This window comes from Taeniopygia guttata, chromosome 2, assembly GCF_048771995.1.
Source record: "Taeniopygia guttata chromosome 2, bTaeGut7.mat, whole genome shotgun sequence".
In the NCBI taxonomy this organism is placed as follows: Eukaryota; Metazoa; Chordata; class Aves; order Passeriformes; family Estrildidae; genus Taeniopygia; species Taeniopygia guttata.
The window spans coordinates 107,426,054-107,453,701 of NC_133026.1; the positions used below are offsets into that span (position 1 = coordinate 107,426,054).

Here is a 27,648-nt window from a genome sequence, read left to right on the forward strand (position 1 = left end):
CAGTTCTGTGAAATGAGAAGTAGAGAAGAGAAGCCCTAAGATCACACACCCTTTTGGGATTTGGCTATGTATTTGAAATAATAAGACTTCTTAGCAGAAGTCCAAATAGAGGAAATATTAATTTCTATTAAATCCATTAATTTCCATTCATTTTTATGCTAACCTTTCTTTGGGATTTCAGGTTTTAAAAATAAGGTGGGAAAGGGCTAGATTTTTCTGCCTAAAGCACTTCTATTTAATTGGTTCAATGTCTGACCTGTCACAGAGGCTCTACTTTTGGATTCTGGTCCTTTGATTTCCTCCTCTGCATACAAACTGAAACATTCAGTAGTTCCCACCTCAGTCACAACCATATTTTCCTTTTTTGAGGAAGTCAGGAATTGGAAAGTTGCAGAGCAGTCTGGGTCTTCCCCAGTTTGGAGTTCCCCTGCAGGTAAGGAACATAACAATACCTAGGACTACACAGCTCTTTCAGCTTCTTTAGCAGAGATGCATCTGCCCAGACTCACAATTGTTAAGGGACCCAGGTCCTCACTCTCTAGATTCAGTCTCTTATTGCTACTCTTCTCATCACTGAGTTCTGTTCATAGCATAACTTAAAAAGTAAGAGCCATGGACTTCATATAAGGAAATAATGGAGGATTTCAGAATTTAGAATTTTGCAAGGGAACATACTCCTTCTTGGTCATATGGTCTTGCTGTGTGCACACACCAGAAGTGCTTCTGATCTGTTATTCAAATGAATTCTCAGTGACAAATTAGATATGTGTAGTGAAGAGGAGAAAAAAATATCACAAATGCTCCTATAGTGGAGCTGAAAAATATGGAATCATAGAATCAAAGTGACAAAGATAGATTAATATTTTATGTAGTGCACTGTGGTTAATCCTTGTGCTCACAGTATACTTTATTTAGAATCAGTGCAGAATTCCTCCTCTGATTTTTCTCACTGAAATTAGACTGCAATGATATGCTTCAGACTTCACAGGAGCCTAAAGGTATTTGATTTAATTTATGAGTTTTGTTCGTTGTTCATTTATTTTAATCACTGTTGGTTTTCTCTCCCTTTGACTATTTTAGATTTTTGTTGTCATACATAATTGGTTATTCCGATCTAAACAGTTCTCCACTGAATTCAGGTCCCCCAAAATTTCAAAGTACAGCAATCCCATTTGAAGATGAGTATCATTAAAAGAAACTGTGGAATTAAACTATCTCAGAAGCAGAATGTGCAGTTATAATGTTTCTATAATGTTTATAGTGGCAATTCCAATCCTCATGCTAGCACCTGAGTTTTTTATGAGATTTTGAACTTAGTGTTTTTCAATGCAATTATTATTTTAAAGAATATGTAAATATTTGTAAATGTTATAATATGTTAGCATACTGGGTTGTTTGGGTTTCTTTGTTGTTGTTAAGTATCCAGATGCATTATTTCATAAGGTATTCAAAGTTAAACCAAAATACTTCACTGTTGTATGAAAAAAAACATTTGGATACTAAATCTTAAAAAGTTAAAGTGATTGATGCCAATTAATGCAAGAAAAAATAGAATAGCATACTCCACAATTTGAAGCTGACATCCATTTGTATTTACTTACTCAGTTATCACTTTTCAGCATGCAATTACATTAATATTTTTAGATGTTGGATGGTTTGACATTTTGTTCCAACCCTAGACAGCCAACTATGCCTTCAGATGGGTCTCTGCCAGCTAAAAATACAGTCCTAGACAAGAACATACAACCTCCACATTAATATTAGCGACACCCAGAAATAGATTGCTGAGCTGAAATAATTAACTCCAAAGGATTCGGTGGCTTGTCCATTACTACGCTAGGTCCTAGCTTGAATATATGCAAGAGTAGAAAGCTGAACAGCCTGAATATCTGAGGGGTTAATGGCTACTTTCATTGGAGAACTGTGGTCTGGTACAGTTCTGCGGCTCCTAGCAATTTAGGAGCATAGAGTACATGGGGAAAAGGGGTGTCTGGATCATGGAAACAGATTCTCACACCATGGTGCTTTCCACAGACATTGCCATAAATCAATATCTTTAGTTACTGTTTGCAACTGTTCATTTGCTTGGAGCTTACACTATCAGGGCTGCTCCAGACTGTGACTTGTACAAAGTGAGAAAACTTTTCATTTAAAAATTAATTTATCATCAGTGAGTCATAGCTTTGTCTTAAACTCTATGCTGCTGTGTCTAGTATGGCAATGCAAGTTGATTCACCTCTTCACAAAGGAGCACAGTGGAGGCTTCCCTAGCAGATGGGCAAAAAGCTTAGTCTTGCTAGAATATGGTGACTACAAAATCTTCTGGTCACTGCCAGATAATCTCTGTAATCCAACTTTTGAATCTCATGCTGCACGAGATGAATCAGTTATTTGATGACAAATAAAAGCCTTTTCTGCATTGGTGGGATTTATGATTTCAATAAGCTGAGGGATGTTTTATTCTTTTGCATACCCAACTCTGAACATGAGGCAGTGTTCTAGGTGCCTTATTCTTTGAGAGTTCAAAAACTGTAGGGGACATTGCTGCCTTGCAGAAAGGAGATTTAGAAAAAATAAAAGGTTAAGATTTTTAGTATTTTTCTCCTGTTTTGCTCCTCATATTACATTTTCAGGTTCCACACACTTAAGTCATAAAATTGCAGGAGTATAGTTTAGCCACAACAGATAGCTTGTTTTAAGTTTTTCCATCTCCCTCTGTCTCTGCTTAAACTATTACTCCTGAGATAGGTGAACCTGTATTTGTTGTGCCAATATTGGTGAACCAGCAGTGACAATATTTTTGTACTCTACACACAGAAAGTAATGTCCTGTGAGCAGAGGATACTTTTGGGAATACTTCAGCCCTGGCAGTCAAAGGTTTCACCAACACTGCTTCACTGAGGACAGAAAATTCAACAGTAGCTGAATTGTGGAGTTCCCAGAAGACCATTTTATTCTGAATCTAAGGTGTGAGAACTTTTGCTTCTAAATCACTGTGCCATGTAGTTAGAGCAAAAGATGTTTTAAAAGCAGAATTTACTTATCTGGATTCCATGAATTTCTCTTCCACTGTTTATAATAGACTTATCTTGTGCTCAGAAAAATGTGAAAAAGCCTTTTACAGAGAAAGTAGTAGAAAGACATTTTATGTTCCTTTTTACTGATTACTTTTCCTTGATGCTAGGAAACAATTATTTTAAGTGGATTACTTCCAACGAATAACTTAATTTGATAATAAAACAAATACTACTTTCCCATTTATTGATGAATCAAGCAAGGTAATTGGATTTAATACTTCTGAATCTATGAGTAATCCTGTTTCCAAATCACATATGTGTTTCCTCCTCTGCTTTTATGTTTGTCAGGAGATGACAATTATTTAGTCATTCTCTTTCAGACAGATTTTTTTTTTTTTAATCTGGACAACAACAGTTTTATGCACAATTTCTGAGCTCAAAATAGAGCTAATTTACACTTAACACAATATACATCCTTGGTAGAGAAAAGTGAGTTTCAGTCATTCTGAGCAGCTAAAAATACCAGTTAATTAAAACATATCATGCATTAATATCTACAGTATGCACACTAATTGGGGAATAGATATAACATTGTTATGATGCTGTTTGGTACTATTGAATGTCTGGGTCCTGGAAGCTGAGAGGCCCTTGGGACATATATCCCAGGATATATGACATACATGCCAGGCTGGAATGTAGGAAATGCCTTTTCTAGGCATATACAGCTAATCTGGGGAGTAGCCATGCTGAGTGTTATTGACATTTCTCCTTCCTCTGCTTTTCAGCTTTATACTACAAATCCACCATGCTGAGGCTTTAGAAGATTATAGATTATTTTAGACATTATAAAATAGTGGAAGATTTTTCAACTAACTGAATTAGTCAAATATTCCTAATTTAGTAGTTAATCTAGCAGCATTTAAGAATTCCTTTCACTTGGAGGTCTCACATCAGTTTGCAAATATTAAGTAAACTTCTTAGAATCTGTACTTAAATTCTTAATTTGTTTTACGGGGATTGTTTGCATCTATAATGGTCTACCAGTATAGTTATACCAATTGACACCAGCAGGTTTCTGAAGTGGAAATGCATCTTACATTAGAAAAACTGTTCCTCTTTCAGTAGAAAATAAAATCTGGTTTTGAGGAGCTAAGTCTCCATGTTCTGGTTTAAAGTGTGATTTCTTTTTATACTCCTCTTCCACTCAGTAATGCTAGCACAACTTCTAAGAGCAGATCAAATCATGAGCTGGAAATGCTAAAGAAACTCATTCAAACCCAGATTATTTTCTTTTGTAAAGGAAAAGCGACCCTTGTGCTCGAAATACATTACGTATTGATGGGATTCATTGATCAGCATAGGCCTTTGGTCTCCTTGATAAAGATGGAAATCTGTTCCATTCCCCAGCTCCATCACCTCTTCTCTCTGCATCAGTGTTGTACTCTTGCCTGATAAAGAGTTTCTTAAAAAGGGACTTCCAGAGCTGAACAAACCCATCTCTTGAATTGAAGAGCCAGCTTCTGTCATGTGGAACCATAACAAAATTGCATCTGCTGCAAAACACACTCTTCTGTTAGATAACGTGGTTTAACTATGCATCTGATAATATTTAGACATTTCTCCTGTCATGTTTTTTAATGGTGGTTAGCAGTGAAGGATAATAATTCCCTTGGGAGTTTCCAGGCTACCAAGCCCCATCGTGGTTTTCAGTTGAAACATTTCAATCCAGGTTTCCCATTTGTAGATGTAATTTGAAGCCAGTGCTGCACTTTCATTTTTTTTTCCAAATGAGAACAGAATGTGATGTTTGAACTGAAATACTTTATTGGGTGGAATAGAAGAAGGGAGAAGGAAAGACATCTTACTTGATATCAGAAACATGCTATGGGCTTTGTGGCACCATGGCAAAATTTGCTCCTACTGAGTCCACTGAAAGACCCAAAGCCTGTATCCACATTTCCCTGATTCTTACCACATTTTTCTCTGTGCTTCCTTCTATGAATTGACAGAAAAAGACAGATCTTTTGGACTAATGTAATATACCCTTTCCTCCTCAGTTGCTTCTGTCTCCCCTCATTGCTCCCAGAAAGGGAGGGACTATTACAGACTATCGTAGGGCTTTCTCACATCACTTCTAACGCATTCCTTGCCTCCGGTCACCCAGGAAGAATCTGCTGTGTTTGATTTCTGTCTCAGGTCACTTGTCTCACAGCGACGTACCAGGTCAGTGCCAGTGAATTGTCCTGCATGGCAGAGCTTTGGTATACAGGCTTGTGGGTCAGGTTTCACACGCTCAAAAGGAGTCAGTGTAAAGACAAAGAGACACAGCGTGTGTTTCAGTGCCAGTAATGAATAAACTACCACATCAACTACACAGCATGAACATATTTATCCAGCTGTTTTTATAAATTATTTTCATTAATTATGGTTGTTTTTATTACTTGACACAAACAACGACTTTTTTTTTTTAAGTGGCTGTTTTATTAATCCATTATTCTTCTGAAGAATAATATCTGCCCTCCTCTCCCTGCCTTTAACTGGCCAGAGATACATCACTTTCAAAAATAAATCTCAAAATGCAGCCCTGCAAACTACTGTTCTTTGAGTCATCACTTATGAAAGAAGATACCTTTTTCTTCTGTCCACCATGAATTAAAATAAAATTGCTTATAATCTATCTTTTAAAACCCTGTGGTCAAATTTATGCCTGGCATCACAGTGCAAGAAACAGCATAACTGCACAGTGGATGAACTCAGTCTCAAGAGTTTAGTTGTGCTTTGAAAGCTTTTTGATGTATTGTTGTACTTTATTTATGTTTTTAAAATTTTTAATTTTGTTTTGCTTTTTTACTACTAAGGCTGTTTAGGAGCTGTGTTAGCAACCTGAACTTTGTAAAACTGACTCTAACTGGAGCAGAACCCTAATAAAGATAAAGGAATTTTTGCCTTTGTGTCAAAGATTACAGTGCAAAACCAGCAGAAAATGGTTATTTTTCAGATACGGATTTTGAGAGAATAGAAATACTTCTGCATTTTTTGATTACAGAGAAGCTTTTTGAATTCAGACAAATGCATTTCACACAATTCATTTCAGGGCTGATTCATTTTATCTGTGTGTCTCCTGTGCCAAATGGAAACATTAGGCCTCTTTAAAAAATGATGGGGGATAATAAATGCTCTAGGCATTTGTTTTGCTGAAATGAAGTAATGGCAGGGAAGCATATGGTGAAATATATTTTTAATTACTTTTCAACAATGTTAAATGTTTTCTTCTTATTTTCATATTTAATGTTCTTGATCAAGCTTGCTAAATAGGCAGCTCTTATGGAAAACACCACTTTGTGCAATAACACATGACTAATTTTATGGGCAGTACTGTATATCCCCGTTCTACAGTATAAGCTGTAGAATTTTGTTTTATGATGCTTTGTGCCATCCAAGGAAGCTGGGATTGTGAGGGGGGCTGTTTTGTTCCTGTTTCATTTTTTCCCCACTAAGCCCATAACTCTCAATACCGTTATTGAGAGGGTTTTTTTTTCTTATATTTTTGTTTGTGCATGCAGAGCAGGAAATATGATTCTCTTCTGTTAGACTAAACAAAAGGAAATCCACCTGAGACTGAGAGGAGACACCAGTCTCCCTTTTAACAGCTTCACTTCTAAATCACCCTTCCATCCCTTCCTTCATCTCCCTCCCTGCAGCACAGGTTCCACACTAAAGCAAAGTGAACAAAGGACACCTGTTCCCAGCCCTACTAAAGAGGGAAAAGCTGCTAGTGCCTCAAGGCTAAAGCTGAGCTGAAAGTATTATGGCTACAGGTGGTGTCCAGGCTGTAGATTTACCTGCACAAGGGAAATATGAGCCTATTGCACAATTCCAGTAAATAACAGCTGAAGAGTAAGTGACATCACAGGAGGGTGGCAGGGGGAAACCAAGGCACAGCCATCACTACTTGTCTGTACGTATATGTCACCTTTTTCGGATGTACACAAAGGATCTTTCAATACAAAATATAAAGACAAAGTAAGAAAACCTGGCAATTTGCTGTCAACACTTACAGCAGGCGACCACATTCTCCCCTCACTTGTTACAGATTGGCACAAATTCATTCTCTGAAGATGTCACGGTCATCACTGGTATGAGCGGAGGAATACTTGAGACATTCATCTTCTTCCAGCACACCCTGGAGATCAACAGTCCCAGGCTATTTCAGACCACTGAGTCCTTCCCAGAGATGAGAACTCCTCACAGAGACTTCTCTGTAACCACCAACCTCTTTTTCAGCTTGAGTGGCTTTTCTTCCTGCAGCCATAGCAGTGTGGCAGAAAGGACTTAGGATGGCTCTCTCACATGTCCAGCACTTCCTTTATCACTGCTAGTGATTCAGAGGATTAAATCAGCGGGCTATAAAGCAACAGATGGGGATTTCATTCATTCTCTGTGCTTTGAAAACCAACTCTGAGGAATAGATCCATTGTTATTATTGTGACCTTCAGTATGCTGCATTTCAGTTTGAGGAGGGAGGGAGATGTCTATGGGTCTGAGGCATTGGCCACCACTGTGGAGAGAAACACTCTGCTGATAGCTTATCCACATTATTCAAGAAAAAAGACCAGCTTGTAGCAAAGGTCAGTGCACTGAACATGTAAAAGATACTCCTTTTTCTCCATCCCTTCCCCTTCTCACTGGGAACCAGGGCAGAGGAGCAGAAGTAGATGGGGTGGGAGTAGGAGAAGTGAAGCCCAATATTTCTCTTGTGATAAGCTGCTGACAACTCAGACCTGCCCCTGGTACTGGGAAAAAAGCCAACAAGCAAACAGAAAAGAGAAACACAAAGTTGCCTGAGGGAGGCAAGGCCATGGCAGTGGGTGGCCTGTCTCCCACGCTGCCTGAAGCTGCAGAGGAGGAACCAGCCAGTTCTGGGACAGCTGGTGTGACTTTTGGGACACACTTCCGTGGCAGAAGAGGGAACCAAAGCCTTTCAGCCTGGGATCAGTGGGGCAACCTTGTGTGGGTGGTCTCCCAGAGGGAGGAGAGAATTTCCCATAGTTCTTTCCGAGGTTGCATACTAGAGGTCTCCCTGGACAAATCCAGGGCTTCAGCCTCAGGATATGGAATGAAAGAAACAACCTCCAGAAATGGTCTCCTTCTTATTTTAACAGATACCAATGGGAAAGATTAGTCCCAGGGAAGCTTTGGATTCTGGGACTCATAACTTGGGAATGCTGTGAAGCTTTCAGAACCTGGATGTGGGGGTCAACATCATATTTTCCAGACTCTTCGCTTTTAATCTCCACATGTAAAGAACTGGGTCAGTTGTGCATGGCCAGAGACAGCAGTTCCCCTTGCACTGTGGCTCACATACTAGAAATAACACTTCCTATAAATCAAGACAGCCTGTAAAAAAATGACAAAAACTGTGAAGTTCAGCTTGCTGGGAAACTGTTATCGTGCATGTGCATTTTATGTAGGAAAAAAATAAATTTAATATCCACATCCCGTTTTGTCAATCTTTTAAAACCCCTGACAGGGCTGTGAATGTTGTTCAAGAGCTATTACATGTCATGATGATAATTTGTTCCTTTTGAAGAGTGTGATGTCTGAGTTGTTTTTGATGATTACATTTCCTTGGTCTGTATTTATTCGAAAGGCACTTTTCAGACCTGAGAATTGTTTCCAAACAGTATGCATAAATGATTAGTAGTTCTTTCAGTCATGCAGTTTGATACCTTTTCCCTTTAGATGTTAGTCTAGATGTGAAGACTATGCCCTACCTGGTGAATAAAGAACAGATCTTAACTGCTGCAGCAGCTGAAAGATTTGAAATTACTTAATTGTAAAACCAGTCACTTCCCATAGAATCATAAAATCATAGAATGGCTTGAATTGGAAGGGATCTTATAGATCATCTAGTTCTAGGTTTCCTGCTATAGTCAGGGACACTTTCCACTAGACCAGGTTGCTCAGAGTTCCATCCAACCTGTCGTTGAACCCTTCCAGGGATGGAACATTTCCAATTTCTCTGTAAGGTCTCAAGGTAGTCTTTTCCAGCCTGATCTTCTCAAGCCTGATCTTCTCCTACAGCTAAAATTTCTTCATTCTCTAAGTCCCTGCCTTTGTCTTCTTAACCTGGGCAGTGTAGCTGGAGCACTTGCCAGTGAAGACTGAGCAAAAAAAAAGTCATAGAGTACCTCAGACTTCTGCATATTCCAGATAACCAGGTCTCCCATTTCTTTCTGGAGACAAGCAGCATTTTCCCTAATCTTTCTTTTATCACTGGCATATCTGTAGAAGCTTTTATTATTGCCCATGACATTCCTGGTCAGATTTAATTCTATCATGGCTTTAGCTTTCCTAAAACGATCTCTAGTAGCTCAGACAATTTCATTGTGTTTCTCCTCTTAGGCTACTTGTTCTGGCTTCCATCCTCTCTAAACCTTTTGTGTTTGAGTTTGACCAGGAGCTCCTTGTTCGTCCACAGAGGCCTCCTAGTGATTTTGCCTGACTTCCTCTTTTTTTGGATACATTGCTCCTGAGTCTGGATAAGAATATTAACCAGCTTTCCAGGGCCTCTCTTTCCTCCAGGAATTTATTCTCTGGTATCTTACCAAGCAAATCCTTGAAGAAGCGCAAGTCTGCTTTCCTGAAGTCCAGGATAGGGAGCTTGCTGTGAGCCCTCTCTGCTGTAAGGGTCTCAAATGCCACCAATTCTTGGTCGCTGCAACCAAGGCTGTCCTTGAGCTTCACCTTTCCCACTAGTCCCTCTCCTTGTTGGTGAGAACAAGGTCCAGCACAGTGCTTCTCCTCTTTGGTTCCTCTGTCACTTGGAGAAGGAAGTAACCATCATTGTGTTCCAAGAACCTCCTGGATTTACTGACCTTCTGTATTGACCCTCCAACAGAAGTTCCCCCTTAGGACTATGGCCTGTAAATGTGAGACTGCTCATACCTGTCTACAGAGTACCTCAGGCACTCAATCTTCCTGGTAGGCATCAGCCTGTAGCAGATGCCCAGTATAAAGTCACCTGTCCCTGCCCTTCCTTTGATCCTTTGATCCAACAAGTTCTCTGTTGTCTTCTCATCCGTTCCAAGGCAGAGCTCTGTGCACTCCAGCTGATCACTGATGATGTTCTTCAGCACTTCCCCTGCCTGTCCTTCCTAAAGCATCCTTCACTCCCAACACTCCAGCCATAGGAGCCATCCTACTACTTCTCTGTGATCACAACCCTGCAGGTGTGAAGAATAAAATCAGTCAGAGCTCTGGGCTATTAAATCCTCCAAATACTTTACACAAGCCAAGGATGCGGTGTTGAGTAGCAGAATGCTGTGTAAGCCACTGCTGTGCAAGTAAATGCCAATGTTTCAAGCACAAGGTTTCCTGTTTTGAGCTTCAGTCTGTCACCTATATAGGACATAGTCCTACTTTGCAGCTACTATGCTAAATTGTATAAAGTGCCTTCTAATTTTTCAAATTCAAATGAAATTCAGTCTGTTTAATTGTTTAATGCTTCTCTAAAGAATATAGGCATTTTACACTAGGCTCACCAGAATAAATATTTATCTCAGTCATCTGCCTTTGAAAAGAAAGTTCTTCATTATACCAGCAAAGAAAATATTTTGTGAGTACTGCAATCTGTTTTCCTGATAAGTGGAAAGCAGCATTTGACTTTGGATAAAACAGGTGTATGTATTTTCATTGTCAATTTTTTGCTTTGTTTTAATACTCCATTATTAGTGTCCTTTACCATTTGACAACAAAGGAACAACTTTTCTTGAGAGAAGACCTTTAGATTCCCTTTATCTAAACAATAAACATCCAGTGAATTGTCAAAGCCAAAAAATTAATTGTTTTTTAATAGAACATATTATTTACTGAAGTCTGTATAGCTTCTGTAGTCAGATGAATTTTAGACTTGCATCTGTTTGGGAAAAAAAAGGTAGGAAACAGTTGCTGAACAAATTGTGTTTCAAAAGAGTTATGATTGAGTAGAGGGATGGATTTTTAAGTGTGCAACAACCATAAGATGCATGTGAAATAAAATACTAACTCATTTTATCTTTGTCACCTCTAGAAGCAGTGTATCTGATAGTTTTATAGTGTTTGCTGGTTTTTGACCAGAGTTTTCATCTCTGCTGGTCCTGTTCCTGGATCCATTCTTTCCCTTCCCTATCTGATTTGACACCTGTTTCCAAATGAAATATGCCTTCTATGCTTTGGTTCTTGAGTGGCTTCTCTTTTCTTTTTATCTTTTTTATTATTTATGTCTGCAAACTATATTTAAACTCATATGACAGGCTTCATGCAATGTGGACATAACGTGTTTGAGAACAAGGGGACAGGGTTTCTTCACTTGTTGCTGGGATATTTAGGTAATGGGCAAATGTCATCTAAGCACGTTCTCTGAAATGCAGAAAAGGTCTCGTATTGTGTCTTCTCTTCTTGTTGGTGACAATGTGTCTTGAAATTTACCTGATGCCTCAGTTCGTCTACATGTCAACTTGTAGCTGTAAAGCCGGAGGGAGGAATAACATCCTGTAATTTTACCACAGAGGACAAAAGAACAAATGTCTTAAATCAAAGAAGCACTGAGAGGCCACCATTAAGCATGGAGATGAGGAATGGCACAGCTGGAGTTATGCATACAGTTTCAGATTGCACTAAAGTGTTTATCTAGGGTTGGTGTGAGGGTGCAGGAAAGCACTTATGTGACATTTTTGTTACTCTGGTAAATCCATTCCTAGTCCTTAGCCTTCTCCTTCCTTTAAAGAAACTAAATATGTCTTTCAAAGGACACTGTTCATCTATTTTAAATGAATTGTAAATACTTTCCCAAATTTGGGCTTGCATCAGAAATGGGCTAGGACAAGAAATGAACCAGCTCTGTGAAATAAACCAGACAGAGTCTGTATAACATGTACCCCCTTAAAATTAGTTACTGTCTTCTTCTAAAAGCAGTAACAGTGTATGAGTTGACATCTTGATGTTCTTAGACTGTCATTTTGGCTCTAACTAAGCTACTATTTAAAGCAAATTTGTACAGGGGATAAGAGACTTATAAAACAATATCAACAGTAGCTGCTTCCATCTATCCATTTCCAGTGTATTATTTTCTATTTAGTTCTTACTGATGTTTATCAGCAATTTTCTCGTGGATATTTTTCAAATTTTTTAAAATATTTCTTTGTTCTGTCAAATTTGCTTGCTAAAGACACTGTTTAATTTCAAGTGAAGACTCTGAGTCATTGATGCTTTTATAATCAGCTAAAAAGGAACAAATGCACACCTCCAGAGCTGCAAATTTCAATACCTCTTCTGACATTATATGTTAGACAGTATCATTTTTTGAAAGCATAATAATATTTCTAAAATAAAATTAAAGATCTTACTTGCAAGATATCTTATTTTCTGTTCCAAATAATCTTCAATCCACAGTGTAACTTTTTCATCCATAAAAACTCCTGAAATTAAGAGAAACATTATATGATCCTAGCATCTATTATGCATCTTTTTATTTATTTATTTAGGCTTGCTGTAGAGTCTGCTTGTTTCCAAGGAATGAAAATTGCTTATTATCCCAGATAATGAAAGAGAATGTCATCATCTATAATTCTTAGTTTAGGATACTTACTGTACCCTTCTCTTATAGAAGGGTTGGCAGAAAAAGAGTTCAGTAAAAGGAGCATCTCTTAAATATTTTCTTAAATAAAAAAGGGATTTGTTTGCAAGTGAGATTTATATGTCTTTGACAGCAAAATATATTGGAACAACCTTCTTAATTGACAGATTGTAACCTGAATATGAATGCTATTTACTGCATACAATTCATGAGTATTAAAGTTATTTTTTCAACTATCATAGAAGTGTGCTTCTGTATATACACCTAAGTATATAATCGTACCCACCTGTCTGTGTATGAGTGTGTAGGTGTATTGTATATGCTCTGATTGCTTTTTTTAACACAGAGCTTTTGCAGTACCTAGACATTTTTTGTAGTCTGCTCCTATTTTATTTCCCTGATTAAACTCTTGCAACTAATCTCTATAGCGTAAGAAGGTTTGCTTTAACACCCTCTGCCTAAATATGACAGTTCTGTAAACAGCAGCTGTATGTGGCCAGTCACAAGATCTAGAAATCAAAACTATATGGGCTGTAGTCACAGCTCATGAGACAAACATGATGTGCTTGAAATCGACTGCCAGACAGCCTGGATTTGATAAGTTACACTAGACTGTATGTCACACTTTCTACAGCAGTAGCTTTTCACACACACACACAAGTGATTATGCAATTAAAAAAAAATAAAAGAAGAAGAAGAAAAAAGAAAATGCAAAGGAAAAAAGAAAAAAAAAAAGAAGAGACAAAAAGAAACCTACTCCAAACTCTATGATTAAAATTATTCAACTAGAAGGACATTCCTAGGAACAAATTTTTCAAATGTGTGTGCCTAAAGGGCTAGAAAACCAGTTTAGACCTAAACCCCCGTGAACATCAGGTATTCAGAGCAGTTAGCTCTTTCTGCATTTGTAGAAGTGAGCTTTAAAGATGTGACTGCAGTCAGCCAGCAACAATTTATGCATATATGGAAGAAAAAAAGCTCAGCACTGGTACAGTGAACCGAAAAAACTACGAGATGAAGCAAATGAGAACTTTTCTAATGAGGTAAATAATAGTTAAAAAGAGTATTAGTATTGGTATCAGTAATCAGTATAGGACTTCATAAAAAGTCTCCTCCCAATATCAGTCATGGAGTTTTCATCTAAGTCAGGATAGCTTTCATCCATCTTAGTGACATGTCCAGGCTAACTCAGCCTCTGTTTTGGATATCATTGCAGGGATATTAGACTTGAGAAAGAGGGCTTCAAAAATGTTGCAGATAATTTCTAAACACACACACACGTGCAAATCCCCTGTTGTTAGCAGGTATAGCATGTCCCTGCAAGCACACAGGCACAGATGGAAGCCAACTTCTAACTTCTGTCTAAGCCTAATTAAAATTATGCTAATTCTAACAACAAGATTACAGCTTTGTAAAACAAAACAAATAAATGTTTTTCCACAATGCTTCTTTATTCATCTATCCCTTTTCTTCACCTTCTGACAGAAAATAATGGGAAAGGTCTGATGGACAGTAAAGGAAAAGTGAAACTGTCCCTGGCAATTCTTCAAACATTTTTGTAGGGCTTTAAAAAACAAGCAAGCTTTTCTGACATATTCACATCCCATTTTTTTTCCAAATTCCAACCTAGACTAGATGAAAATCCCAAAACCCTCAACCATATTGCAACTCTTGCTGATCCAATATCTTTGCATGCAATACTGAGCTTTCAAAACCTTTTAGCCATTCTTCCCATACTTATGGAAATCCTAATTAATTGCTTTTGTGGTGTGCAGGTGATGCCTGAGTGGCTACCTGGAAAAGAGGTTAGACAGTGTCAAAGGAATAAAGTAGGCATTTATTAAAAGGCCTTCAAAGGATACACTTTGGGCAGTACAAGAGACTGGCCATGGCTCCACTCAAGATGGACCCAAGATGGATGCAAGATGGATGACAGGTCATGAGTTTTCACACTTGTATAAGTTTTGGTCCATTTACAGATTGGCGTCAATTGTCCAATCACAGTTTAAGAAGTCCCATCCTCCCAGTTTCTCTCTTCAATTCACTGTTGTTTGTACTTTTGGGCCTGAAGCTGCAACGGTGTCCTTGGTTCTCAGGCTGGAAAAGGATTTTTTTGTTTAACTAAACTGTGAAGAGAACTTGCTAACACTTTATATGAAGTTCAGAGTGACACACTAAGGCAGTACAGAATCTGAAAAATATGAACGCTAAAACTTAAGGCATCACAGGAGTGTTGTTGCTTTGTGAAGAGCTAGAAGGAAGTTCCCCTGGTATAGGAGTTGACAAGAACTTTTGGGTCTCCATCTAATTAGGCTGTACACTGCTAGGAAATAGGCATCATGCTGTGCTTGCTTGTTTGCATCAGGTCAGACACACTCCAGCACAGCTCAGGTGTTTTGTAAAATGCAGGTGTAAACCATTTTTTTTCCTGAGATGGTGGTTGGTGAGGGTGAGAGAAAAGTTTTGGTCTCATAATTCACCAGCCTTAGAGAAAAAAAGGAATATCATGTTTCAGCGTTTAAATTGTCATAATTGTAAAGATTGGATACCTTTTATTTATAATGTCTCTATTGTTTTATTTGCGAATTAGACGGGAGGAATATTCTTTGTAGTGTGGCCATAGCTATGAAATTGATCTTCGGGGGGAGGTAATCTTGGCAGAATTTGCAACAAGAGAATGTATATTCCCTTTCTGAAGCACTTGATATTATGAAAACTGTATCTGTAGCTGTATCTGTGGTGATAGAGAAGTCCATAATTTTGAGATAGTCCCAGCTCAGCCATTGTGTTTCCTAGTATTTCAGCCTGCAGTCTGTGCTCAGAAGTGGAGTCCACAAATAGAAAGTAGACTGTAAAATAACTGGAAATTCTGGAATAGAAACCTTAACTTCATCCTTCTCTATATTCACTGTTTTGTAGTTCTACCAACTTACAGTTGCAGTCAGCACTTTTGCTGGATATGTGCATACAAGAGCGCTCTTCTTGTGTTACATTTTTTTTACCCCAAATTATAACACGTTGCTGGGAGTGAGGAAGGTCAAGAAACACAACCCTTTGTAGTTTGTGCACACACACAAAATTAGCCTGCACCCACACAGACTGCAAGCAGAATATGCCTTTATTGGAATCTGAATTTGAATTCTTGGATGCAAAAGCCATCTCTGTCCTGTCAGCCCATAGCCTCCCTATGGTCAGTGGTTTTCACAGGTGGCACACGTTTGGCAGGACCCCTTCAAGAGCACTGCTGTGGCTTCATGGCTGCAGGGAGCACCTGGACGTTCCTAGCTTGGCTGAGAGCTGCAAAGCTGATGATCCTCTGGCTTTGTTCCTCATGGGGCTGACAGTTTTACCTGCTGTCTGGATGCTGATGCCCACAGAATTGGTCTTTAGGCCTCACAGTTGTTTTGAATCCCATCTTGCATCACTCCCATATCCAGGGGATTTTCACCAGGCTCCAGGAGAGACGAGGATTTATTATGATTAGGGATGCTCTGCTACAGTTTATTCAGTTTAGTTGCCTTCAACCAAGGACAGAAGGGAGGGAAATGAATCCTAATGCCTGGAGGAATTATTTCAGAAGGAGAAGATGGAAATTTGGTTAAATGATAATTTTTGAGAGTAGCAAGGAAATGGTCCTAATACCATCAACTATCCCAACCTGCTTGATCTGAGCTGTTGGGGTCCAGGTCAGCAGGTCATCTTTGACTACAAAAGAGGATAATTTCTACCTTAATGAGGCAAAGATGGCTTATTTCTGTCTAACAGATGGCAGTGGATATGAGTCATGCATCTGTCTGGGATGTATTTCTCTAAACAAAGTAATTTGACCAGCAGTTTCCAGTAGCCCCATGCTCTTCCCTATCTCTTCAAAGTTTGCATGTGCTTTATAGACTCTGACCATTTACTATTATATCACATTTGGGAGGAAGGAAATAAAACATAGTGGTAAAAATATGTTTATTTACATTTGGGAGCACCACATTGTTTCAAATCACAAAAAAATCACAAAAGCACAAATGTGGAACCTGCTTGAAGTTCTTATATTGGTTTTTTGGTCTTCATCTTTTTTATTTTTTCCTGGCAGTACTCCAACCTGCAATGGGAAAGGAAGCAGAGGATGCTCAAACTGTTTGTATATTTACAGAGCTATTTGACTTTTAACAAGTTATTTTGAGAGTGCTGGACTTCTTCCTAATGATTTTGTATCTTCTAATTATTCAGGAGCTCTGACTGGGATCTTTGCTGCAGCGGTCCTGCAGTGTGGATTCTAAAGTCTGATAAAGTGAGATTTAGTTTTGGAAGTGGTGTCTTGGATCTGCCAGAGCATGCAGAGAGTTTCTCTCTGCTGCCAGTTTATGAGAAACTTGTAGAAAATTATCTTCGCGCTTTCCACCTTTCTTCACAGTTGAGGTGAGCCACAGGATTCAAATGTGTGTATACACACTTGTACACAGTGGAACTGTTCAAGCCTTACTTCCGAAGGGAATTGACCTAGAATGATATGATGACTCTGGGGCTGCAAGGATTTTCAATTCTAAGATATTGCAAGCTGACAGGTTCAGAAGCAGGGTCTGTCTCCAATTTGATTTTAGAAGCTGATTTTTCTTTTGATTTTAAAAGCTGCTTTCTGAAGGAAGTAATGGAATTTTAAGTGAAAAACCAACTTGCTCAAAGTATTTTTTTTTAAAGTATTAAGTATTTCTTTTCCTTTCAGCATCTCTGAAAATCACCAGGCAGATAGTTTTCCTGAGAAGGATTAGTCTGGGATATGACATGAACAATTTATTCCTTAAGCAAGTTTGAGCAAAGATAGTGAAACACCTGGTGTTTTTCAACTTCTGCTGTAAGTGGACTGATCTTTCCTTGAGCTTAGTAGGCTAAGTTAAATAGAAACTAGAACGAGGAACAAACCAGCAATCTTTACCATGTAACAGATTATTCAGGTCTAACTGAAGAAAGAATACAAGTTAGGATTCTATGTATATCCTTGAGAAGATAATTTCAAGATATCTGTATCCAGATTTCTAAAGCAGTACAGGTTATATGGCTGCAGTGTGTACTAGTGTTCTCTCAAACTTTCAACTCAGTGTTCTCTCAAACTTTCAACCAGATTTGACTGTGAAGTAAAAAATCTGAAGCAGTAATTATTCCATTTCACAAAGGTAAAGATATCCATCCTTGTGGGAAAAAGATTTCCTCCACATCTCTTTACAGTCCTAGACTGGCATGGTTGATGAGTGAGGTGCTTTTAAATAGCACCTTGCCTCCTGTTTTTGGAGTCTCCCTTGCTGGAGACATTCCAAACCCACTGGGATGCATTCCTGTGTAACCCCCTCTAGGTGACCCTGCCTTGGCAGGAGATTGGACTAGATGAACTCCAGAGGTCCCTTCCAGCTCCAGCTATTCTGTGATTCAGTGATTCACTGTTCCTGGAGCTGTGAACTTTCCAGGATCTCTTCTCACAGAAGGTTGAGTCTAAGCACCTGAGTTGACAGCAGTTTCACTTTAGCTGGAATAATGCTGCAGATGTAAGAAAACAAAGCAAAAAAAGTTTTTGAAATGCATTTGATGCTTTTTGCATTTAAAAGATGACCACCGGGTTTATCACCAAAAGCCAGATTACTTGTGGAGAAAATGCTGTAAAAGAAGAGAAATGGATTGTTGTCTACAGGGATTCACCCTTTTTCTGGACAGACTTTGGCACATAAAGAAGCATGGTCTAGGGACAGTTCTGCTATGCTAGATGCTGTACCAAGGCAAGGTGCAAGCTCAGTTGTTTAAGGCATTTATATATAAATAGCCCCCGTGTCTTAGATCTGGCTAAGCTGCCTGGCTAGACGTTGACCAGACACTAGAATACGTGTGCCTTAAGCCTTGAAATCTGAACAAAATCTGTATAGTTTTAGGATTAACTTTAGTCCTTGAGATTTGTCCTTACTTCAGATTACCCTTTCTCATTTTTATCTAGCTTGAACATGCTGAGCTGCAGCCCATTTCTCAGGTGCATGTGCTGCTGTAAACAAATTATCTTTATTCTCTGCTAAATAGAGCAAGAAAATCTTCAAACCTGCCTAAAATAACAACTCCTCTTTATATTCCCAGTGTGAGTTTCTTTTCATTCTGTGACAACCTAAGCTGCTTCTGCAGCTCATGAGTTAACTCCTGTTTAGCTTGTCCACAGGGATCTTCTCTTTTCTTCTTTCTTGACTTCCTTCCCTATCTCACTGCTGCTTTTTTTTTTTTTTTCCCTGCCTTCCATATCTTTCATTCCATATCTTTATTTTGCCTGCGGTAACCCTTCCTGGCTCCAAACCCTCTTTCTATGGAGTGGTGAGCCTCTTAAACTTCAGTTTCTTCTGTCCCAAGTGTTTTCATCTCAGCAGATAACCATTAAGATTTAATTACTAACTGCTGCCTAAGTTCTGGATAGATTGTAATGCAGACCTTGGTCAGCAGTACATGTGCATGGGGATATCCCAAAATACACTTCACTTCTTAGTAACAGCTTCATAATATCAGCCAGAGATAATAGATTGTGCACAGACTTTCCTCTGCCTAGAATGTAAACCAGCACTTCCTTGATGCCCTACGATGCATCTATACAAACACACTGATTTTCTTCTTCCTTTAGCTCATTTGCTCAGCACTCAAGCACCAATTTAGAATGATGGATCTGGTTTTAATCCAGATGGCTTGATGTAGCGGTTTCTCTCCCTCTCACTAACTCCCTCCCTCCTCTCCTTATCCTGTAATTTCTCTGTATTGTTTGCTTCTGTTTTAAAACCTTTGGTAGGACAGGTATTTTGCTTTCTCCTTTACAGGATATCTGAAATTTGTGCTGCCATTGACTGTTGAGTCTTTCAAGTCACTCCCAGAGATGTGGTCTTTAAAGGCAGCTCTGCATCAGAGCTTGTCTTATGATGTGGCATCATTCCTACAGGTAGCAGCTATTTTCCGGGCAGCTTGTCTTAAGCTTAGAGTGGAATAGCATAACTGATAAGAGTTAAAGATGTCTGCAATATGTTGTTAGAGCTCTATAAAGAAACTTATGCAATATTTGTTTGTCTCCAGTTCTGCCCAGTATTGTAATCATGATATTGGTAATCTACAGGGCACTTCTGAGAATTAAGGGAAAAAATACAGCAAAAATGCTCACACTCTCAAGATGTATGTGTGAAGATAATGAATATTATTATCCTCTCTTTAAAAACTGAGAGGCTGTGCATAAATGATTTACTTAGGGCCCCAAAGGAGCCTGTGTTTGACTAGGAAGCTGAACTTTAATTGTACCTGACTTTAATCCTATGTTCTGACTGTACCTCCCTCATTACCTACCTGTCCATTTTCATTAATGCTCATATCCATCAGCCTCATTAATAAATATGTAAGGTGTTTTAGCATGGCTACTAAACAGGAAACTTAATCGAGACCTGTTCTGGAAATGTTTACTTGCCTCAAACACACATTGCCTAAAATTGCTGTCATTTACACTGAATCCCAGCTCTGTTATGACATTAACCATGACTCAGTTAATGTCAGCCATTAACCTCAGGTTATGGTCACAGAATCACAAGTGACTGAAGTACTGTTTTTTTTAGTAGACTAGTGCCTGCAGCTGGAAATTTTTGTCCCCAGAGGGGACAATCCTGTGACAATTTCAGTCAGTCTAAGTCAGCATGTTCTGCCTTTATTGGCAGCTCCTGAAAGGTGTTTCCATACCTTTTCTTTCACTGCCACCTGCACCTGTATGCACTTCAGGATGAAACAGTTCAGAGAGAAAAATCCCTCAAATGCATTTTTTTTGAATTATTATTATTATTTTTAAAGGGCTTCTTGCTTTGACTCTCTGATTGAAGAATACTTCAGTCGTTCAAGAAGCAGTGCTGGCACATCAGGCGGCACTAGTTTATGCCGTTCAGCAACCTCAGCTGAAAGTCTGGTGGTTGCCCACAAGGGCTGGGAAATTCCCAAGACCAACTGACTTGAGCACCACTGAAAACTAGCTAGGAGTAGAAAAATGATCAGTGTCTGTCTTGCATGAAGAACATTAACTTCTCTTAGCTAGCTTACTTGATAATTTGAAATAATCCTACCCTGCCTACAGAACTTGTGTTGAACTTGGGAACTGTGACTGGAAAGATTATAAACCCAGTTACCAGTTCTAACTGAAGTTACTTCCCAAGTTCATAAAGGGATATGTTTGCTTGGTGATTGAAGTTTAAAACAGAAATATGTGATAAGTTAAATTGCTTCCCTTGGTTGTGAGTAGACCTGCTCTCAGGAGTAGACCTGCTACTTGCTCCACTGCCCCTGTAACAAACTTTTGCAGGGGAGGCAGAGGATAGAGGCAGGGGAAATAACTTCCTCAGCTTAGCTGAGAAGGAATCGTGTACCAGAGTCCTTTCCAATGGTTTAGCACAGCTGCCACCTGCAGCTACTGCTGGAGAGGAAAGCCTGATTTATGGGGGGCGTATCTACAAAGGATTATTTCAGCAGCAATGAAATCTTGAAAGTACAGGGGAGAAAATGAGTTATTTTTTATTTGCTGCACAATATAATTTAGAATTTGACTGGAATGGTTTATGAATTTAGATCAAGTTTAGTTAGAGGTTTGGCAGAAAAAGAAAAGGAGAAAATAATGTTTATTTTTAATTTAAAAGACTTTGCTCTCTCTCTTCAGAAGCGTTTATTAATCCAGCTGTCTTTGCTTATGTATTACTGCCTTAACCTTCTACCTGGGTGTATTACAGAGTTAGTTTATGAGTTCTTGTTGCAGCTGATCTATTTTGAATAACTAATGAAATACTAATTTGAACAGAAGTACCTTAATCATCAGTTGATAAATTCAGTCAGTCTTTTTTCAGTTCATTTCTGTGATTAAGGACTAAGCTGGGTTAGGCACTAAAGAACTTTCACACCTGCATAGGAGCTTTCATTCAACCTTAGATGAATGTTCTCACTGCAGCTAAGGGGATGCAAGAAGTGACTTGCTGGCCTTAATAACACATTTTTATCTTGTCCCTCACACCAAAACCAAGGTTAAACCAAACCAAGCCAAAATAAAACAAAACAAGCTGATAAAACCAGTGATTTATTGAAGCTACCTTAATGGCAGCTTGGATGAGGGGCTTTATAAGAGTAAGAAAAGTATCAGAGCTTGTGGGTAAAGGAAAGGACTGCACAGACAAGAACAAGCCTTCAGCAGACTTAGCAGTAACTTAGACCTGCTTCATCTGTTGAAGCAGTTGGGAAGCAGGATATCAGGGAGCAACAGAGCAGATGCACCAGCATCAGTGGAGAGCTGTGTGTGTGGGTGACAGTGTGGCAGTGCCCTCACACACACAGGATGCAACCCTGTGGGACTCCAGCAAGAAGAATAGAACAGGTCCAGTGATAGTACCAGGGGCAGCCCCAGTTCAGATCACTCTGTGGGTCCATGGGGATGGGGTAGATCCAGGGGCAATCTGGAAATAAGTCAAGGTCAAAATCAGCAAGGTGCACAGCCAGTGCAGACACACAGACAAGTAGTTCAGGCAAGAACCTGAGTGTAAATGCAGCTCTCTAGCAAAAAGGGAGGAGGGGGACCAGCAGCTCATCCTGTGTAGCCCTGTCACAGTATCCCAGTCCCTGGTCCCAGGGTGGTTGTGCCATGTTAGCACTGACTTTGAGGGCAGGTGGGGAGTCACTGGGTGAGAGGAACTTGCAGAACCTGATGGCATCCTCAGGACCAAGCAAAAATGAGCCCAGAGTCTTCTAGTGTGACTGCATGTTCATGTTACTCAACTGAGCTCTCTTCTTCCCTTGACCTTTTATGTCCTCTCCCGCCTCTGGTCAACTTTTGCCTCAGCTGTGCTACTGCAGGCTGGGGTGGCAGGCTCTTAAGCAGGTTCCCAAAGCCTTGCTGGTTAAAAAAAATACATCCCAAAACAAGAGCAAAGAGTTTTCCCAAACCTTTCAAATCTCCTCAAACAAATATATCTAATTGTTGGGAAGTTTGTGGGGAACATGGGCACTTAAGTTGCCCTCACTGCCAAAGAAAACATGGAATCAAGACAAAGCATCAGGCACAAGACAGGTTCTTTGTGGATTTTATCCTCCTAATATGGATATTTCTCTTCCTGCTATACTTACTTCATGTGTTTAATTTGAGAGTACATAACCTGTTTATGTTTTTCATCAAAGTGCCTCCATCTCCTTAGGAGAAAACTACATTAAAAAACCCCTCCAACAAAACCAATAAAGCAAAGCAAAACAAAATAATAATGAAAAAAGGGTAGGTGGGCATTTGCAATAGATTGCTTCCTTCCTCTGCCTCCAGTGGAGTTTTCAAGTCCATTAAATGTGATGCAGTGCTTCAGGTCACTTTGCTTAAGCCACCTTCCATAATGTTACAGAGTAAATGCAGAAGACTAATAATAACACGGACTGATGATTTACAGGCGGATGTACTTTAGAGGGTACATAGAAACAAAGGTGCTTTCCTAGGATTGTGCTGAGGAAAAGATTAATTTGACATATAAGTCTATTACATAACTTAAATGTGCTGCATTATCACTGCTAACAGTAAAGACAACAACTTTGCTGTCTAAAGCTTTCTCTGTGACTGCACAGTTATTATCTGTCCTATCTCTAAGGTCACTGTATACTGTGGTTGTGTTTCTAGTTGTTTAAGACTAATGTAATTATTAAATGCATTGCATCTGCATAGACTTTTCTGGTAGGAACTCCAGAAAAAAATGAATCCAAATGCTTCTATGGCCTCAATATCTATAAAACTAACAAAATACTATTTTAATCCCAAAAATCTGCCAGAGAGAAAGCTCTAGTTTTAGCTATGTCTTGTAGTCCTGAAAAGTTTTCTTCTCCCTCTTATCAAGGCTGCAGAATGCACACAGCAGTAGATATGCTTGACGTTATCTGTAGGAGGATAAAAGCCCACACAGCAGCTACTCTATGCTGGACAATTTTGAAGCTGTTTGGAACAGTTTCTGTCCTTTCAAAGTATTAACTGCATGCACATCAGGGTCTGTGGTACTGTCTGGTCTAATTTAATCACTGTAATGTGGAAGATAATCTTTCAGACTGCCACACAGCGTGGGATTTGGGTCTGGCACCCTTCAGTTTTAAACATCAATGCTCCAAGACAGCATCCCTTACAAAAATAGAATGCAAATATAAAGAAAGAAACAGAGCTGATTATCATAAATTCAAGAACTAAAAATGAATAGAAGAGAAAAGAAGAAAAAGAAAAAGGATACATGGCTCAATATTAAATTGAATGTCGTTCAAGATTTTACCAGTGAAACTGAGAATTTTTCTTTTTCTAAGGCCCTTATAACAGGGAAAGTATTGTTAAAAAATTTCATGAGGTAGAATTAAGGTATTTTATGATCTGTCATTATTTCCTCTTCTTCCCCCAAACCCAAAAATCTGTAGTTACAGAGAATAAGACATTCACTGGAGAAATAAGTAAAGCTTTTTTAGGTAACAAGTGCTGAATAATATATGTTGAGATCCAGTGTAGTAATATGTGCTGTATTTTAATGTGCATAAAGCTTTTAACTTGTGGAGTGGCATTTAAAACCCCCATATTAATAAACAAGTTTCCTGTCATGGAATAAGTATTATCATAGTCTAACATTTTTTATGTAGCTCACTTAACTGTGGCTAGCATTCAGATGCCTGTTTGATAGATAGCTTAGAAATTATGTAGATGTTTCTGTTAGGCAGTAGGATGCACTAAGGGTCTTTTAAAGTTTCTTTGTTAAAGGAAACAGGATTTTGTCAATTCACTGTCATGATAGTTAATTAACTGACATCCATTCAAAATGTTGAAGCTGTCAATACAATGCTTAATTTGGATTAAAAAAAAAACCTAAACAAAGTTTACATTCTCCAAAGCTTTCCTGCAATGCCAATTAGTCAAATAAAAGCTACACAGCTTCTGTGTTTCTTGCCAGTTGCCCATCACAATTGCAGTAAAACCATCTCAATGGATACGAACTCCTAAAATCAGAGAAACTTGCAATCACAGAAGAATGAAACTATTGGGGTTGGAAGGGACCTTAAAGATCCATCTAATTCCAGTCCCACTGCCAAGGGCAGAGAAACTTTCCACTAGAAAGTTTCTAAATATCTGATCTAAATCTACTCCCATTTCAGTTTAAAGCTGTTTGCCCTTGTCCTGTCACTACATGCTCTTGTAAAAAGTCCCTCCCCAGATCTCTTCTAGCCCCTTTAGGTACTGAAAGGTGCTCTAAGGTCTCCTCAGAGCCTTTTCTTCTCCAGGCTGAACAAGCCCATCTCTCTCAACCTGTCTTCATAGGAGAGGTGCCCTGTGCTCTGATCATCAATGATTAGGAAAGGTTCTTATTATAAACATATAGGAGACATTGGTACGTAGGAGACAGTTCTCTACATAAAGTAGAGAACTAGACATAGTTTTTTGCATTTCAGACATTTGGATCAGTGATATCTAGATTTAATGTTAACATTTATTTATGGCACCACTCCCGCATTTCAGGCTGAGAAAACTCCCACATGTTGCAGAAAAAGGTGACTGTGAATTTTAAAAGCAGAGATGTCCCTTCAAGTTAGGAGTACTCAAGTGCATGTATTGGTGTGAACAGGCTAACTTCTCTTGATGAAAAATAGAATCGTTATGCATATTTAGGGGGTGATATAGAATAACAGTTAAGGTCAAGGCTGTGGATTACTTCACTGAAAACTGCATTTTATTGAGGTATTTCAAGAGCAGAATTTGTCACGAAAAACCACTTCTCCTCCAACATCATATTTTCATGTACCATTTTTTATCAGGCTAATTCCCGATGATTTTACCAGGAAATGCATTTTCCTTTAGGAACATCTCCCAGCAGTGGTCAGCACTAATCATATCAGAGCTGAAAAAGCCAGACAGTTTATCATAAAATCAGAGTTCTAGTATAGTAAGTATTGTGTATGTATTATACCAAGGTTGAGATTGTAACAGACTGTATTAAAATATATAATTATGTTATTGCTAAATCCTCATTCTAAGTAGGAAAAGTCAAGAAAAAAAAAAATTAGTTTCATTTATTCTGAATATTCAATATTTTTCTACTTTAGAAAATGTGCCCTTAAAATTAATGAAGATTCAACTCTTACAATTCTCCTTTTAAATTTGGAATTATATTTTCTATCACAAACTTTAAAGCAAAGCTTTAAGAAACTGAAGATATCTTGATTAAAGGAAAAAAAAATAAGCCAAATGAAAAATCAACTAATCAAAGCTATGTAAAAGCTTAATCAATAAAATGATAAATAGAATACTTTAAAATATTACAGAATTACACAATATTACTCTTATTACACCTAGATATAATATTACTCCCACTGTGCACTGTACTTATTGTGTTTCAAAATAATGTGAAAACAATTAAGAAATTGCATAGATTAATCTTTCAACATTTTGAAAATGTTTAAAGCCCAAATTAATATTTCCCCAAAAGAGTTAGATTTGCTTAGACAGCCAGTCATTCTGAGCTATGTTTTTTTATTTTCAATGCTCCAAATACCTTACCCAGGATATAACTAGTGATGCCACACATATGTTAGGGAAAGACAGCAAATAAATTCAATTCACCATTCATCCTGTCCCCAGAATTTCAGCTGATGATCAGAAGACCTAGCTAGCAGGCACACACTGGAGGAGACTTAACCTGTGACACCACTGCTATTTCAGACCCCAGCCTTCCCTAAAGTCGAACAAGTAAATTTATGACAATTTTACTGTCAAAAAGAAGACTTGGATTTTTTAACATATGCTAACAGGGACATATTATTAAATATACATATAGCTATTAATAGCTGAGTTTTCAAAATAGCATGGATATCTTGAATACAGCTCATGGAATTATAGCTGGCACAATATTTTTCCCCTCTGTTCCAACTGTTCCAATGTGTGCACTGAACTTCTATCTATCTATCTATCTATCTATCTATCTATCTATCTATCTATCTAATCTATCTATCTCCAAATTATAGCAATGTATTTGCATTCCAGCAATATTATTTGAACAATAAAGTATTATTCAAGGTGAAGAAAAATATCCTATAGCCCATATTGAAATATATAGCTAATTTTAGGATGCATTTCCCCCTCCTCACTCTTTTGAACTTCACATTTACAGTGGGAGAAAAACATGCACATGGCCACTTACTGCAGACGTGCTGTAAATCAGGACTGTGACTTACTGTATCTGTGGGGAAGGAACTGTTTCTAGTTTTATCTTTGAATAAATGAAGGGGTCCTGGAACAACCCATGAATGCTACTTTTATATTAGTAAATGGTCTTTTGTTCTTGCTCTGCCTCATGAGAGTTTTTGCAGTCTAAGTTCGGACCCAAACCTTGCCACCACGCAGTACAGAACACTAAACAGATATTTATGGCCAAGGCAGAGTACCTATCACGGGTGGCTAGCACACAGCACTAAGTAATTTATATTTGCACTTACTACTTACCCAGAAATTTGGTTGCTGTGTGTTGATACTGAAATTCACACATTCCCTACTGTCTGCATTGTGTAAAGGCTACTTTTTTTTGAGTTCTGTTCATAGATGTCCATCTCCTGCACAGGGAACTATCTCTGCCTCTGGTAGAGAAGACATGTCAGAAGCATGGCTAGGAGAATGATAAAAGGAAGTTTTTTTGTGTTGGTTTCAGCTCTTTGGGTCAGGAATGGATGAAAAGGCAGCTAACACAAATTATCACAGCAGCTGAGGGAGTTGTAAATATTTTCACACAAATCCTTCTTTCATCTGCAAAGAAAGAGATGGTTTGGCTTAAAAGAATGAAAATAGAAGTATGCTTAAGGAACTTCAGCAGTTCTTAGTTGAAGAAAAACTGCAAAAGTAGGACAGAAACTTTAGTGGCATTAGCAAAAAGTGATGCTGTCATGGTTGCACACCAGCTTCTTTCTGATGAAGTGAAAATCGCTTGATTCTGATAGCTGTAAAGTATTCAAATGATAGAT

The 27,648-nt window shown here is 38.5% G+C and overlaps 1 long non-coding RNA gene across 1 annotated transcript in view; it reads left to right on the forward strand.

Moving 5' to 3' along the window:
- Positions 1-182: 182 nt before the first annotated feature.
- LOC115493864 (uncharacterized) overlaps positions 183-27,648 on the forward strand; it is a 47,761-nt gene continuing 20,295 nt past the window's right edge. The window contains exons 1-2 of the long non-coding RNA XR_012054371.1: positions 183-998; positions 2,818-2,967. This is a non-coding gene — a long non-coding RNA (uncharacterized lncRNA). The remainder of the gene's footprint in view (positions 999-2,817; positions 2,968-27,648) is intronic.